The following is a 15,793-nucleotide window of genomic DNA, read 5'->3' as shown; positions in this document are numbered from 1 at the left end:
GAATTTGATAGAACGAACATCTTAACAATACTGAGTTTACCAATCCATGAACATGATATATCTCACTAAGTCTTAAAATTTCTCCCAGTAGTGTTTAGTGGTATTTATTACAAAGATCTTGCACATCTTTCATTAGGCTTATTCCTAGAATATAGCAATTGTTTTTGATGTTACCAATTTACATATTTAAAGTAACAATATATGAGAGTTCTAACAAGAAAGTGGAGAAAATGGAACCCTCGTACATTGTTGGTAGGAATGTAAAGTGGTTCAGTCAATTTGAAAAATAGTTCAGCAGTTCCTCAAAAAGTTAAACATAGAATTACTATATGATCCAGCAATTCTACTACTAAGTATATATCCTCAAAATTGAAAACAAGTACTCAAACAAGTACATGTACATACATGTCCACAGTAACACTATACACAAAAGCCAATAGGTGGAAACAACCCAAATGTCCATTAACAGATGAATGGATAAACAAAATGTGGTATACATACACTGAAATGTTATTTAGCCTTAAAAAAAGAATGAAGTACTCACACATGCTAACAACATAGATGAACGTTGAGAACATTATACTGAGAGAAAAAGTTCAGATATAAAAGGTCATATATTGTATGATTCCATTTGTATGATAATTCATAGAGACAATATAGGTTAGTGGTTATTGGAGGCAGAGTTTGGAAAGGTGGAGAGCAATTGCTTAATTAATAGATGTATGTTTTTCTCTTTTGGGTGATAAAAATGTTTTAGAACTAGACAATGGTGGTGGTTGCACAACACTGTGAATGTGCTAAATGCTTCTGAATTTTTCACTTTTAAATGATTAGTTTTGTCATGTGAATTTCACCTCAATTTAAAAAAAAGAAAAATTTAAAAAATGGTAGTGATATTTATTTTGTCACTACTATATCTCCAGCTACTTTAAGAGTACCTAACATGGAGAAGGGACTCAACGAATATAATTGAATAAATTAAAAACGGCACCTATCTCTGAAGCCCAAGAATTCTCTTTCATAACCATAGCTGGAAAAATATGTTTAAATTTGCCTCCAAAAAGAATGTCTGAACCCACTCATGGCCAGAGTAGAAAATACCAGCTACAATTTCCCTAAAAGATAAAAAGTAGGCCAGGATCTTAGAAAACAACATTCTGCATCTTCTGTCATCTTTACTTTTTCTATAAAGCTAAAATTGCTGACTATGGCTAACCAAGACACCCAACATCTCCTGTCTCACTATCAAATATACCCCCAACAGAAGTAAACTTTATTCACTGTGTTTACTTATTTACTATAAAGAACACTATGTGCAGCAAAGCTGAGCTGTTATGTAAGCCACTATGAGTGTTGTGGGTTACTTTGGCCAAGAACTACATAAATAAAATAAGGCAGAACACAGCAAGAGAGTTATTCAAAATACATAGAGCTAAATATAGTAAGAGCCTTGATTAGCTTCCATTCGTTTGGTTTGTTCACCATTTTTGATGTATCAGGAACTCTAAGTGGTGCTTTTAACATATTATGTAACTGAATATTCACCCTGGTATTCCTGTTTTTAGATGGGGAAACTAGGGCTCATAGGAGTGATGTAAATACCCTAGGGTCACACAAGAAGAGGCAGAGCAAGCATTTTAACTTGGACACTGGACCAATGAAAGTTGGCTTCATTCTGTTTTTTTGCTATGTCTTTCTTTACAAAGTGAAGTTCATGATAACGAGCAGCCCCACTGCTCTTATACTGTTGGTACCTTGATCACAGTGAAAAAGATTTCAAGTTTAAACAAATCTCAGAGAAGATCTCTGAATGCATTAGCATGCATCATGTGCCAACCTCCAGGCCAGGAGTCAGAATCCCATGATTGGATACTCTCATTTCCCAAAAGAAAGGGGGGGCGGTGTTGGCATCTAAAACAAAAACATTCTGCATCTCACATATGTTCTAGGCTATAATTTAAAAGACACCTGAAAAAAAAATGTCATCCATTAAAAACACAATACAAGCAGAATAGAGAAGTAGTCTGTTGGTCAATACTAGTGTAATGCTAGTCTATTGGCAGGGAACACGATGGAACGGGATGAAAATCAGGATGCACTGGTTCTAAGTCCCAGATCAGCCACTCTCTGCATCCTCAGGTCAGCCCAATCTGAGCCTTGATTTCCTAACTATAAATGCAGCAATTGTCATAAATAGTTCCCAACGGCTCTTTCAACTCTAGGTAGCCATGATTTTCTTGGTCTAATCTTGACTTTTGGAGAAAAATTCCTAGATAGCCATGTATGGAAAAGGAGAAGCATTTTACTGCTGTTTTCAATCTAAATACCTCTTTTCTAATCTTTGTTTGCCCTTGCAATGCTGGTTTTGCTTCTAGGACCATAAATTCTCTAGTTTTAAGGTCTGATTTTCACAGCGATTGCAGAGAATGTGTATCTTCCATGGAATGCCCAGCTTAACCCTGCCAGACGCTCACAGAGGAAAAATGAAAAACCAAGTCATTGCTCAGTGAATTGAATCTGTATAACAAAAACCTGTATAAAAATACAGCTTTTAGCTTTTCTGGGTCAACATAACTTCTAAGTAGTAGAGATTTGGTAATTATCAGTTTTATTTGACTGGTGTAGATGAGAGTTTCTTAACATTTTATAATCTATGTCCCCTTTTTTAAAATTAATTTTTATATTTCAATTACAATTGACATTCAGTATTATTTTATATTAGTTTAAGGTGTATAGAATAGTGGTTAGACATTTATGTAATTTACACAAGTCTAGTACCCACCTGGTACCAATAAGTCTAGTACCCACCTGGCACCATATATAGTTATTACAATATTATTGACAATATTCCCTATGCTTTACTTTACATCCCCATAACTATTTTGTAACTACCCATTTGTACTTCTTAATCCCTTCCCCTTTTTCAACAGCCCCCAACCCCACTCCCATCTGGCAACTATCAGTTTGTTGCTCTGTATCTATGAGTCTGTTTCTATTTTTTCTTTGTTCATTTATTTTGTTCTTTAGATTCCACACATAAGTGAAATCATGTGGTATTTGTCTTTCTCTGTCTGGCTTATTTCACTTAGCAAAATAGCCTCTAGGTCCATCCATGTTGTCACAAATGGTAAGATTTCATTCCTTTTTTTTTTATGACCAAGTGATATTCCATTGTATGTATATATATTTATATATATATATATAAAATTGTATTATATATATATTTATATACATTTTTATGACCTAATGATATTCCATTGTATGCATATATATTTATATAATATTACTTTATAAATAATATATATAATAATATATATATAATCTCTTCTTTGCCTACTCATCTATTGATGAGCACTGAGGTTGCCTCCATATCTTGGAGATTGTAAATAACACTGCAATGAACATAGGGGTGCATATATCTATTTGAATTAGTGTTTTGAATTTCCTCAGAAGAATATCCAGAAGTGGAATTGCTGGGTCATAAAATTTTTAATTTTTTGAGGAACTTCCGTACTGTTTTCCATATAGCTGCATCAATTTGCAAACCCACCAACAGTGCACAGGGGTTCCTTTTTCTCCACATCCTCGCTGACATTTGTTGTTTGTTGATTTAGTGATGACTGACATTCTGACAAGTGTGAGGTGATTATCTCGTTGTGGTCCTAATTTACATTTCTCTGATGATTAGTGATGTTGAGCATCTTTTCATATGTCTATTGGCCATCTATCTATTTAGGTCCTCTGCCCATTTTTTAATTGGATTGTTAGATTTTTGGTGTTAAGTTGCATTAGTTCTTTATGGAGTTTAGATATTAATCTCTTATTGGATGTATTATTGGTGAATATCTTCTCCCAATTGGTAGGATGTCTTTCTGTTTTGCTTATGGTTTCCTTTGTTATGCAAAAGATTTTTAGTTTGATTTAGTCCCATTTGTTTATTTTTTCTTTTGTTTCCCTTGCTCAAGGAGATAAATCAGAAAAAATATTACTAAAAACAATGTCAGAGAGTTTTCTGCCTATGTTTCTTTCTAGGAGTTTCATGGTTTGGGGGGTCTTACATTTAAGTCTTTATTCCATTTTAAGTTTATTCTTACATAGGGCATGTAACTATCCAGGTTTCCCAAAACCATTTATTGAGTAGACTATCCTTATGCTATTGTATATACTTGCCTTCTTTTTCATAAATTGATTGACCATATAGGTATGAGTTTATTTTTGGGTTCTCTATTCTGTTCCATTGATCTGTGTGAATGTTTTTATGCCATTACCATGCTATTTTGATTACTATAGCCTTTTGTATAGTTTGATACCAGATAGAATGAAATCTTTAACTTTGTTCACTTTTCTCAAGATTGCTGTGGCTATTTGGAGCCTTTTGTGATTCCATATAAATTTTAGGATTATTCTAGTTCTGTGAAAAATGTCATTGGTATTTTGCTAGGGATTGCATTGAATCTGTAGATTGCTTTGGGTAGTATGGACATTTTAACAATGTTAATTCTTATCCATGAGCACGGTATATGCTTCCATTTATTTGTATCTTCAATTTCTTTCAATGTCTTCTAATTTTCCAAGTACAAGTCTTTTGCCCCCTTGGTTAAATTTATTCCTAGGTATATTTTTCTAATGCAACTGTAAATGGAATTGTCGTCTTACTTTCTTTTCCTGATAGTTCATTATTGATATATAAAAATGCAACTGATTTCTGAATATTTATTTTGTATCCTGCTACTTTACTGAACTCATTTATCAGTTTTAATAGTTTTTTTTTTAATAGGGTTTGCAGTGAATCCATGTATTGTTTTAGGTAGGAAGGACATTTTAACTATATTAATCTTTCCAATCTATTCTACAAGCTTTCACCAATTACATGTAATCATTGGCTCTACTTTCCTTTTTATGTTTTCTATGACAGCTAAAATTCCACTTCACAAGCAAAGTATATCCTTCCATTTATTTGTATCCTCATCAATTTTTTCAGTGTCTTACAGTTTTCAGAGTATAGGTCTTTCACTTCTTTGATTAAATTTATTCCTAGGTATCTTATAATTTTTTATGCAATTGTAAATGGGGTTATTTTTTAATTTCTCCTTCTGGTCATTAGTGGTATATAGAAATGCAAGAGATTTCTGTATATTGATTCTGTATCCAGCATCTTTACTGAATTTATTTATTATTCTAATAGTTTTTTGGCAGAATCTTTAGGGTTCTCTATATATTGTAACATGTCCTTTGCAAATAATGGCAGTTTTACGTTTCCTTTCCAATTTGAATGCATTTTATTTATTTTTCTTGTCTGATTGCTGTACTAGAACTTCTAATACTCTGTTGAACAAATATGGTGAAAGTGGACATCCTTGTTTTGTTTCTGATCTTTAGGAAAACTCTAGATTTTCACCATAGAGTATGATGTTAGCTGTGGGTTTGTCATATATAACTTTTGTTATATTGAGGTATGTTCCCTCTATTCCCACTTTATTGAGAGTTTTTATCATAAACAGATGCTGGATTTTGTCAAATGTTTTTTCTTCATCTACAGACATGATCATATGATTTTTATCCTTCATTTTATTTATGCAGTATACCATGTTATTTGATTTGCAAATATTGAAACAATTTCGCATCCCAAGAATAAATCACACTTGATCATGGTATATGAGCTTTTTAATGTCTTGCTGAATTTGGTTTGCTAATATTTTGTTGAGAATTTTTGATCTATGTTTATCAGGGATATCTACCTATAATTTTCTTTTTTTGTAATGTCTTTGTCTGCTTTTGGAATCAGAGTAATGCTGGTCTTGTAAACTGAGCTTGGGAGCCTTCTTTCCTCTTGAATTTTTTGGGGTAGTTTGATAAGGATAGGTTTTAATTCTCATTTGACTGTTTGGTAAAATTCACCTCCAAAGCTATCTGGTCCAAGACTTTGTTTGTTGGAAGTTTTTTGATTACCGATTTGATTTCATTAGTAATAATTGGTAGGTTCAGATTTTCTGTTTCTTTTTGATTCAGTCTTGGAGAATCATATGCTTCTAGAAATTTAGCCATTTCTTCCAGGTCGTAAAGTTTATTGGCATGTATTTTATTACAATACTTTGTATATCTGTGGTGTCAGTTGTCACCTCTCCTCTTTCATTTCTGATTTTATTTATTTAGGTCCTCTCTCTTTTTTTCTCAATGAGTTTGGTTAAAAGTTTATCAGTTTTGTTTATCTTTGCAAAGAACCAGCTCTTGTTCTCACTGATCTTTTGTATTGCTTTTTTTAGACTCTATTTTGTTTATTTCCACTCTGATCTTTACTATTTCCGTCCTTCTACTCACTTTGGGCTTCGTTCGTTCTTTTTCCAATTCCCTTAGGTATAAGGTTAGATTGTTTGCGATTTTTCTTGTTTCTTGAGGTATGCCTATATTGCTATGAATTCTCCCCTTAGATCTGCTATCACTGTGTCCCATAAATTTGGGTCATTGTTTTTTCATTTTCATTTTTCTCAAGATATCTTTTGATTTCTTCCTTGATCTCATTGTTAACCCATTCACTGTTCAGTAGCACGTCTCCATGTGTTTGTGTGTTTTTCCGTTTTTTTCTTGTAATGGACTTCTAGTTTCATACCATTGTGGTTGGGGAAGATGCTTGATAGGATTTCAATCTTCTTAAATTTGTTGAGGCTTGTTTAGTGGCCTAACATGTGGTCTATCCTAGAAAATGTTCCATGTGCACTTGAAAAGAATGTATATTCTCCTGCTTTGAAGTGAAATGCCCTAAAAGTAACAATCAAATCCATCTGGTCTAATGTGTCATTTAATGCTGCTGTTTCCTTGTTGATTTTGTCTGGAAGATCTATCCATTGTTGTCATTGAGGTGTTAAAGTTTCCTGCTATGATTGTATTTCTCGCTTTATGTCCGTCGGTATTTGTTTTATATATTTAGGTGCTCCTATGTTCGGTACATAAATGTTTACAAGAGTTATATTCCTCTTGTTGGATTGATCTCTTTATCATTACGAAATATCCTTGTTGTTACGTATAGCCTTTGTTTTAAAGTCTGTTTTGCCTGATATTATTATTGCTACTCCAGCTTTTTTTTTTTTAGCTTCCGTTTGCATGAAATACTGTTTTCCGTCCCTTAACTTTCAGTCTGTGTGTATCTTTCAATCTGAAGTGGGTCTCTTTTAGATAGCATATGTATGAGTCTTGTTTTCTTATCCATTCTTCTACCCTATATCTTTTGATTGGAGCATTTAATCCATTTACATTTAAAGTGATTTTTAATTGCTATATAGTTATTGCTATTTTATTATTCATATTTATGTTCTTTTTATCGCTTCTTCTACTTAAAAATCCCTTTGTCATTTCTTATAATACTGGTTTGGTAGAATGAACTCCTTTAGCTTTTTCTCATCTGAGAAGCTCTTCATCTCTTTCCATTTTAAATGATAGCCATGTTAGGTATAGTGATCTTAGTCGCAGGTCCTTACTTTTCATCACTTTGAATATATTCTGCCAATACCTTCTGGCCTGAAAAGTTTCTGTTCAGAAATCGGCTGACATATGGGATCTCTCTTTTAAGTAACTAGCTGCCTTTCTCTTGCCGCTTTTAAGATTCTCTGTCTTTAACCTTTGCCGTTTTAATTATGATATGTCTTGGTGTGGGCCTCTTTTGGGTTCATCTCTGCACTTCTTGAATTTGTATGTCTATTTCCTTTGCCCTGTTAGGGAACTTTTCAGTCATTATTTCTTCAAATAGTTTCTCAATCCCTTGTACTGTTGCTTCTCTTTCTGGTACTCCTATAATGCGAATGTTGGTATGCTTGATGGTGTCCCACAAGTCTTGTAAAATATTCTCATTTTAAATTCTTTTTTCCTTTTACTGTTCCGATTGGGTGTTTTCTATTGTTTTATCTTACAAATCACTGATTCGGTCCTCTGCTTTATCTAATCTGCTGTTGATTCCTTCTAGTTTATTCTTCGTTTCAGTTATCGTCTTCCTCATTTTTGACTGGTTCTTTTTTATGGGTTCTATGTCCTTTTTTATGCTTACTATTTCTTTACTGAAGTTTTCATTAAGTTCATTGAGCAACCTTATAACCAGTGTTAAACTCTGTATCTGGTAGATTGCTTGCTTCTATTTCATTTTGTTCTTTTTCTAGAGTTTTTTCCTGTTCCTTCATTTGGGATATGTTTTTTGTCTCCTCATTTTGGCTGCCTCTGTGTTTGTTTCTAGGTGTTAGGTAGATCTGCTATATCATCCAGTTCGTGCAGGGTGGCCTTATATAGTAGGTGTCCTGTGAGGCTCAGTGGTGCAGTCTCCCTGATTACATGAGCTGAGTGCTCCAGGAGTGTCCCACGTGTGGGTTGTGCGTGTCCTCCTGTTATAGTTGAGCCTTGGCACATCAGTAGGTGGGATTGACCCTCAGGCTAACTGGCTATGAGGAGTGGCCATAACCACGGCATAAGAGCTGCTGTGTGGTGGCTCACTCAATGGAGTGGGATTTGTCCCAGCAGGCTCTGGTGCTTTCTGGGACTATCCTTTGTGTATGCCACTTGTGGAGAATCAAGTGGTGCTCTGTTGTGGTCTGAAGTGGGCCACAGGGTATGTTGGTTCTAGGGCCCCTTAGAAAAGGCTCAGGTGCAAGCCAAAATCAGCCATTGCCGTTGCCCATGACCAACCTGGGGCTACCTGTGAGAAGCTACAAAGTGATCTGCAGTTGGTAGCTGCCTGTGCTGGGTCTGGAGGCACATGGGAGAGGCTGTACTGCTAACTGAGGCCAGCTGCCACCAGTACTCCACCTGGGTCCCCTTAGCCAAAGGCATAGGGAACCCTGAGGCCTGCCACCACTTGCTGGCTGTTGGTAAGACTCAGCCACTGAAAGAGCCTCTGGTGGTGCACAGGTCAAGGCTGCCTACTTGTTGTTGAAGAGCCTCCAGCAGTGCAACAGCCAAAGCCAGCTGCTTGCTGCTGAAGGAGCCTCTGGTAGTGTTCAAGTTGGGTGCGGCGCAGTCTCAGGGAGTCATCAGGTTGGGGTGAGTGGTATTCACCAGGTTAATGAAGATTTAGTTTTGGCCATGTGGGGGAAGAGCTCAACACAGGAAAATTGGAGCCCTCCTGCCAGCTGTGTAAGAGGTTCAACAGGTGAACAATGGTGGCTGTCCCTTCAACCCTTGCCCTGAAGTCACACAACTCAGTGTCTCTCTGTATGCCCCTGGTGCTACCTGAGCTGCTGTCCCTCCACTGAAGTCCAAGAGGAATGCCTATGAGCGAATGATTCTATATGTTGGCCCTTTAAGAGGATGCCTGTGTTTCCAGCAATCTTTAGCTCACCCAAAGGAATGGAATCTTTGCTGATTTTCACAGCTAAACATTGAAGCTCCTCTTCCCGGCACTTGTGCTCCGAGCTAGGGAGCTTGGTGTGGGGCTGGGACCCCTTGGTCCTTAGGAGGTACCCCTGAAGCTGAGATATCCTTCCTGATTCTCAATCACCACATGTGAATGTGAGGCCAGACCATTTTACAGCTCCACCCCTCCTACCAGGCTCGATGTGGCTTCTTCTTTATAGCCTTAGTTATAGAACTTCTGTTTGACTAGTCTCCAGGTTGTTCTCCAGGTTGATTTTTCTATAATTTAGTTGTAATTTTGATGTGGTCATGGGAGAGGGTGAGCACAGTGTTTATGTACTCCATCGTATTGACTGGAACTCTCAACCCGTGTTCTTTTTACGTAAGGCTAAATAGGCCACACCAACTCCCAGAGTTTCTGAAACACACTCTCGGTTGGGCATTGCATTTGGGTTCACCTCTTCCTCCCTCTCACCACTTAAGTCACTGAAACCCAGAATAGAGACTCTAATTTCTGTATCTGACCATGTCAATATTTGTCAAATTTGACTTTCTCTCAATTATATTATAAAAATTGTAAGTTTTTAAAATTTTTTCAACATTTAAACTGCCATATTGGCTATGTTTTTATAATCTCTCCATCCAATCCATCATCCCATCCATGAAAGAGAGGTTCTGGTATGCCACTCTAGGAAGAACTGTCCTGTAGTTGAGAACCACAGGTAGAGCACACTTACTAATAATCCTTACTTATCACAGACTCTAGTTTTCCCTTGATATATTTGTCTAACGTCCTCATGGTTGTTTCTGAACCTGAGTTCACTCATGTGTAAACTTCATAAGGTTTTTGTGAAAATTCCTGAGATCATTTATGGAAATTGCATATGGCACAGTACATAGAATATAGTAGGTGATCAATGAATGTTAGATAATGACAATCAGGGCTTCTATGTACAGTTGTATAGGATGTGCACTATATAACTCGATAGATTGCAAATTAAACTACAATGTAAAAGACAGCCCCTGAAATTGTGATATGTAGGAAATTTATATATAGCTATCTATCTATCTATCTATTCCTAGTAAACCCTGTATATTACCCAAGCTCGGAGTATCTGACTTACTAAGACTCCTTCTCTGATCCTGCTGTATAATATCATCATCAGAGCCAGGAAGTCCTGGCCCGCCAAGTATGCAGTATTAGGCCAGCAGGATGAAATCCAAATGATCTCCCAAGCCAGCTCTTGCAAAGGAACAGCATTTGTGACCCAAAACTAAGGGAAGTATAAAAGTAAAACATCCAAAAAGGGCCATGTGAGGTCTTCTGAAAACTTTCCAGACTCCCAAGGAAACAGTTTATGTCATTTTAAATATTGGTTGTTTAGATTGGGATTACCCTGAGAGCAACATGCTGCTATTATTGTAAAGACCAATGCCCAGAGGAGAGAAGCTCTATCTCTGTTTGTTTGGACTTGAAGCAAATGCCTGCCCTGCAGCCTGTTGGCTATAAGTGTTTCATAACCAGAGGATGCTTCAGTTCATGCAGGAGATGTGTGACCATAAAAACAATATGAAAAGATGGAACAAGTTGAGGAAGCAGAATCTGGAAAACTTACAATTCGTAGCAGGCTCCCTAACCATGTGTTTTATGGCATAAAACACTCAAGGCAGAATGTGACATTAAAAAAAAAAAAAAGAGCATCTGTGACCAGATAATATTAGTGTGGAAGATTCTAATTGGGCTACCTAGTTAGAAAAGATCAAACACCTCCAACTACTGGGAACTGTATTTCCCAGATGCATCACTCTATGCCCAAATTAACGACATGATACCACTCACTTCTCTTTCCTACTCACCCAATTTGTTGCCACCCAATGATTGGCAAGGTTGATCTTTCTCAGCAGGAAATACCTAAGCCATTCAATGCATTTCAAAGGACTTTTATTGCTTCCCTAGTATGTACTAGGTAACAAGGTAGGAATGGATTTAAAAAAGTAAAGAGAAGTATATCCCCACTCAAGGACCACATTGTCCAGTCAGAAAACTAAAAAAAAAAAAAAAGGAAGTGATAGCAAAATGAGAACTATGTACACTGATAGTGACACTAACATAGTCCTGAGAGAGATGGGCAATAAGAAAGAAAACATATATAGTTGTATTAAATTTTAACTAAGGAACCTGATGATGCCAAGTGTTTTGAATTAAAGCATTATCTTCTTTTGTTCAGAGAAAAGATATTCCAGGCATTTCCAACGGAGATGTTCATTAGTTATTTTAAAAGAAATTGTGTTTTTCACTTGCAAAGTAGCAATTCACATCTATGAAGTAAAATCACTTTGCTTCAATCATTACATCTATGATTAATTACTTGATGACTTAGAAAATCATACTTTAGTGGGAGCTAATTTATTTAGTGAGCTCTATTTATTTGGGAAGAAATATGTCCAGATAAAACTTTTTTAAAAAACTCCTTCTCTCAATCTTATTCTGTAACCACTCAATCCTTTTATCCTTCAAAAGTAATCACCTGTTTCAAATGAAAATAGCAAAGATGGTTGAATTTGGACCTAGTAAATAAAAAGTTATCCTCTTAGTTTAATATGCCTGCCATATTTTAAATAATAATCTAATTGAAAAAGATAAGATTGGAAATGGAAAAATATATATATCAATTCCAGGTTTGAATAAGGAACTGAAAACATAGATTCTTTGTACACCTAGGACATTCGTTGATTTGACCTGTTTTATAGACTCTCTGTTGTTTCATCTATCACCGACAAATGGTTCTAGAATAGTCTGTGCACAGTTTATCCACATATTCTCAGAGCTTGCCTCCTTTTCCCTGGGTAAGATAGCAGAAACTAGTTCCTTCCCTAAATTTTGTACTTTGTCATCTGAAGATGTCAGAGCGAACCTCAGGAAATCAAACCTTCAGTTGACCACTTTAAATAAAAATGATTAGCATTTATTGAGTACCTACTATAGGCCAGGTAGTTTTATTCATTTAGTCCTCAGAGTAAACCTGTATGGTAATGTCATTAGTTCCATTCTATAGATAAAGAGCACTAACTTATACAAAGACAGATGGCCAATAAATGGCAGAGTAGGATTGGAAACTGTGTTTGCTAACTTCATGGAAACATAATCAATTAGGTAGAAGCAATGGGATTTAGGTTTAAATATTTTTCACCCAAAGCTTGGCCCCTGAAGGAAATAAACCTCAACTGCATTGCATCTCTTCAGGATGATACTTAATATTTGCTTAGAGCAAGACTTTTCTATTATAGGATAGCGAAGAGTCATCACTAACATCTTCAGTGTAACCATTATGTCCAATGTCTTATGCTGGGAAATATGGGACACAAATAGGGGGTCCATGGCTCATAACTTAGTCAAAAAAATGAAATAATAATAGACCAATGACCAGCTATCTACATACATATACATCGGGGATGTGGTATATTCATTTATTCATTCAACAAATATTCATTGAATGCTACTTTTTGAGCATGTGGATATGTGTTTACTCATCTGAAAAATAAGGACAATAATTTCCTTGCCTGCTTCTTCTGGTTGTTGCAAAGATTCGATTAAGGAATGTGTGAAACTATTTAAATGACTATAAATTGTCCATACCGCCCCCCTCCCCCCACCACCACCACCATACACTTATTACTGTGAGGCAATTCCTCACAGGGATTCAGAACTTCCAGAGTTTGAATTCCAATGCTTGTGACTTAGGACACTGTGTGTTCTTCCTATCAACTCCCATCTCTTAAGGTAACCTGAGGGAATGCTTGTTCCTTAACAACAAAAGTGCCTGATGAACATCGTTATCACAGGGCATAGGGCTCTGGACACAAAAACATCACTGAAAGTATCATTCCTAAAATGAAAGTGCCCTAGGGTACAATGACAAAAACATGCTTTTGGATATCCGGTAAACTAAATCCTAGCTCTGCCACTCACCATCGAAAGACCTTGGATATATCAGTGAAATTCTCTGAACTTCGGTTTCTTCACCTATAAAATGGGGGTATTGATATTAATCTTGTATATATGTCATAATAATTAAATGAAAATATGGACATAGCTTTCTCACATGTTGGAACGGCTCTACAGTGTTAGCGGTGTGTTAGAAAAATACGGCTCCTAATATTAAGAAAGCACAATTCTATTTCTGTTTTTTGCCATCTCTCTAAACTTGAATTAGTGATGGTAATCTTGGGGAAGCTGGAGAGAACAGACAGGACATGGTTAGCTTTTGTCACCTCTTACTTTCCCTATCACCTTCTCATTGTTAAATGCTATCTCATAGCAGGATAGAAAAGCTTGCATTTGGCTGGGCAACTCTTGGGTTGGCAAAAAGGCAAGTATTGGCCCTAAGCCTTCAGTGGGGGTACATCCAACCATTTCCTCCTGAGGGCCCCTCTAGACAGCCAAGAAGAGTCCACACAAATCCTCTCTCATATGTCCCATATGTGATCCTTAAGAAATGCTCATGCATCCATTCCCCAGCATATTCTGGAAATGCAGGCCTATGCCAGCACAGCAGCACTCTGCAAGAGCAGCTGGTTAACTCTTCTCTGGCATTAGGGTTCCCTGGAAGGAGAAGGTTTCTGGGCCACAGTACCCTTAATCAAGAATTTTCAGGCCTGAATCAAGCACTAGACATCCAAGTCTCCCAAACACAAGGGACACATTTCAAAGTTGTCCAAGTGCCTCTCGAAACCTCTTTTCACCAGGCTTATAATTAAACCAGGGGTCAGCAAATTTCTGTAAAGCCCGACATGATAAATATTTCAGGCTTCGTAGGTCAGTCTCTGTCACAACTGCTCAACTCTCCTTTGCAGCACCAAAGCAGCCATAGATGATATGTAGATAAAGGGATGTGGCTGTATTCAATACCATTTCATTTATGAATATTGAAATTTGAATTGAAGTTAATTTTCATATGACACAAGATACTTTCAATTCCCCTTTACACTTTATAAATGTAAAATGTTCTGCGCTAGAACTGTGTCCAAGGTGAGAGTTGGGAATTGACAATTCCCATTGTCAATTCAGTCATTCTTTGGAATGTTAACTTTGAGGAATAATGTGACATCTTTCAAGTTCTGACTTTGTCCACAGGAACAGAATCTGACACTAGGATCAATTTCCTTAACTGTTTCTGGGGCCAAGATATTTCAGCTTATGTGGATTCATTTTTGCATATTTTTAACAGCAAATTGGTTTTAAGTATATTTAAGTAGCAACTGTATATACACTTCTGTGGAGGCCATTTTTGCCAAGTGGACTATTCAACACCAAACTTCTTTCAGCTTTGATTGTGTTTTTGACCTTGGGGACAGTAGGACTTACATTAAGGAAAAGGAAAGCTCAACTTACAATGAAAATGATTAAGTTTGGGTTTCTTAACCAACCTTTTTCCTTCCGGAAGCATTAATCTGTTGTACCAAAGTTGTAATTCGTCAAACGGATATTAATGTGCATCAAATCAAGGGAGCAATTTCTGGGCCACATTTTAATATTAATATTCATACTTTAGAGTCACAAAAGATCTGCTTTCTGACAAGTTCAAAGCACTGAAGATACACAACCTCACTAATTTGGCCCAGATGGCTGAGAGTCAGGAGGGGATAGAAATAATTTTTCTTTCATTTTGCAGATGATAAAACTGAGGCCCAGAAATGTATTGATTGGAAAAGGAGCACATGGCAGGTAAGAGGAGGCCTCAAACATTGCTTAATTTATCGACCTATGAACCCTTTCACTTAGGCAATGGTGAATGCTCCTCAAAACAGGACCACAGAACAATTTCTCACATGTAAATGTACTTAATGCAAAATGTTTTCTAAAAATTTATTAACATCCCCAAACTATGAGGCAGTAACAATATTTTTCAGGTTAGAATCAGAATTTTCAAGCTCAAAAAGACTTAGGGATCATAAAATTCTGCTTATTCATTTCACGTTGGAGAAAATGAGGTTCAGAGGGAATAAAAGATGTTCCCAAGTTATCTAGATAATTGGAGGTAGAAAGACCATGTCTCCTGACATTTCGTGACTTTTTACTGAACTCGGCTGACAAATACACTTTCCCATTTGGTGCCAGTAGCAGACATCAATAATCGATCACACTACATGTTTCTGCCAAGCTTCATCATAGTCATTCTAAACATAGCACCCAAGCAGTCATAATAATTACTCAGAGTTGACACTAGAAATAAAACCTTTTTGTCATCCATGATATAAAACACTGAATACAATTTTTAAAGCTACTGATGATTTAAAGGCACATAGTACATATCAGGCATAATACACATAGTATTTAAATGCAACCTCACAACAACCCTATGAGATTGGCACTATTAGAGCTATAGAAACTGAAGTTCAGAGAGATTATATAACTTACTCAAGGTCCCACAGCTAGTAGGAGGCAGATGGAAGATTTGAATCT

Source organism: Pteropus vampyrus, unplaced genomic scaffold (assembly GCF_000151845.1).
Source record: "Pteropus vampyrus isolate Shadow unplaced genomic scaffold, Pvam_2.0 Scaffold41, whole genome shotgun sequence".
In the NCBI taxonomy this organism is placed as follows: domain Eukaryota; kingdom Metazoa; phylum Chordata; class Mammalia; order Chiroptera; family Pteropodidae; genus Pteropus; species Pteropus vampyrus.
Note: the sequence above shows the minus strand (reverse complement) of the source record.